Source organism: Bison bison, unplaced genomic scaffold, assembly GCF_000754665.1.
Source record: "Bison bison bison isolate TAMUID 2011002044 unplaced genomic scaffold, Bison_UMD1.0 scf7180017855191, whole genome shotgun sequence".
Lineage (NCBI taxonomy): Eukaryota > Metazoa > Chordata > Mammalia > Artiodactyla > Bovidae > Bison > Bison bison.
The window spans coordinates 9,924-12,337 of NW_011485764.1; positions in this window are offsets into that span (position 1 = coordinate 9,924).

A 2,414-nucleotide genomic window follows, 5' to 3' on the forward strand; every position below is an offset into this window, starting at 1 on the left:
ATAGAGACTTTTTCTTAATGTCTGCTTCACTCACAGGCTTTGGTATTTCCTTTGTGAGGTGCTTCAAGATTTATGACCACACTGTTGCCTCTTGTGCAGCAGTGGAAAGTTCCCACTACTCCATGCTGGCTCATCTGGTTGGGAGACTGAGTAGGAGCATTATTTTTATTCTGACTCAGTCTCATTCTTAGGCAGGTGCCTAGTCTTTCAGTTTTGAGGTTTAGGCCTTCTAAGTGTTCGACCTTGCTCTCGGCAGAATGGAACCTCTAAAAATTAAGGACAGGCTGTTTTAGTGTCACTTCTTCACTTTTCTCCTTCCTCCAGCTGCTGTGTGTCTTCATCTATGTCCTGAAGACAATGGAGCTTTCTTCCCTTCCCCCTCCCACACTCCCACCCTCCCTCCTTTTCTGTGTGGGAGATAGTGGAGAAGATCTGGTTGGGACTTCTTGCCTATCTCAGATCTCAGTCTTGTACCATGAGGAAAGATTTCTGTGGCCTATATCCTTGATTCCAATCTTTAAGGAGACCCTGGTGAGGTCCATGGAAAAAAGTGAATTTCCCTTATCTGTATGGAGAAGGAAATGGCAACCCACTCCAGTGTTCTTTCCTGGAAAATCCTATGGATGGAGGAGCCTGGTAGTCCATTGGGTCACCAAGAGTCAGACACGACTGAGTGACTTTCACTTATCTGTAACTCTCAGTGTGTAGCTAGTCATGCCTTTAGGAGTTTATAAACAATTTTATGTGAATTATTCTCACTGGCTTGTGTAGCATCTGATATCTGTCCCAAGTAAGCAAGGATTTGCATCTCATATTTCCTTGGAGGAATCTGTCTTTCCTTAAGCTTTGGGTTAATTGATGGCCCTGATACTTCAGTGATGTGATGGTTTCAATAAAAGTTGTGATTTTGCATGTCCAGCTTTTAAAAATTACAAATATTCAAGTGAAGTTCTTTCTGGCTTTTTATTTTCTAATCTTAATTTAAAAAAAATTTCTTCCTTGAATTAGCCTGAAGTAATTTTTGTTTGCTTATATACTAAGAATTAACAAAATAAATAGCCTAAATACATCTATCCAGGTTATAAGTAGCATAAACAAATATTTTAGTGACTTTAGACAGTTACAAACACCATGAATGAGTGAGATCCGCATTTCCAGCAGAGAGCAGTATATGATAAAGCAAGCATGAAGCATTCAGGTAAGACCAGTAAGAAAATAATCATGGATAAATGACTTCATTATATTCTATTAACTTTACTTCCTATATATTCTCAGTGGCTTTTTATTATGTGTTGCCCTAAAACAAGTAGATGACCACATGTATCCCCAAACAAGATTGATTCATTCCGGATGAGCAGAGAATTGCAATTTGGCATCTGCAATCATGGTGACCCATGTGAAAGCTTGAGAGCCCCCACTTTGGGTCTCCCAACTCTATTTAATTGAGGTTTCACTTTATTATTTTTTTACATCATAAATAAGAGATTTACTGCAGGACCCTTTCTGTAAACTTCATGTTTATTAGCATATATTTTAATCTGAAGTAAAACTCTAAAGTTTTTCACTTCATCAAGTAGGAGTAAGTAATGTTTTCTGATGTCTTGAATAATTTTATGTTGAAGAACACTATAATGTACAATATCATTTGATGCCTGTATCAAATTTATGCCAACACTCAAATATATTCGCTGAGCGCTTACCACTTGCCAGGCACTCTGTTAGATGTTGGGGATCCAGTACAGTAGGGGTTGTTGAATAGAAAACCACAGGCCCATAGTGGAGTCACTTGGGTAAAGTGCATGATGCCAAATCTAGATTCAATATCTGACTTAACTGCATATCCAACCTTCACCAGAAATGTAATCTTAATCAACTATTTTGGGCTTTTCTGATCAGCACCAATGGGATAATCTCCCTGTGAGGCCCTCTCCATCCTCCAGAGAAAGAAGAGGCAATCTACATGATAAAATTCTCGCTATTCCTGAAAGGTTGTTGTTGAATCACGCGAATACACCGGGATTCTTGGCCCCCGGAGGAGAAGAATTCAATCCGGGGCCAGAGACGAGGCTTGATCGCTCAGAGCTTTTGTGTAATAAAGTTTTATTAAAGTAAAGTATAAAGGAGATAGAGAAAGCTTTTGACATAGGCATCAGAAGCGGGCAGAAAGAGTACCCACTTGCTAGTGTTTAACAACGAAGTTACATAATCCAAAGAATGTCTGGAGGTTGTAAAGACCTCATCAGATCTACTCCCATAATTTACATTTTAAGATAACAGAAGGTTGAATCCAAAGACTGTCCTTAGGCAGGATACATTATTGTTATGTAATCCTAAGGAATGTGGAGAAAGAAAAAAAGTTTGTCCTTTCTTCCTCCTTGAGAATTCCAGACCCCTCTCTCCTTGGGGACCCCTAG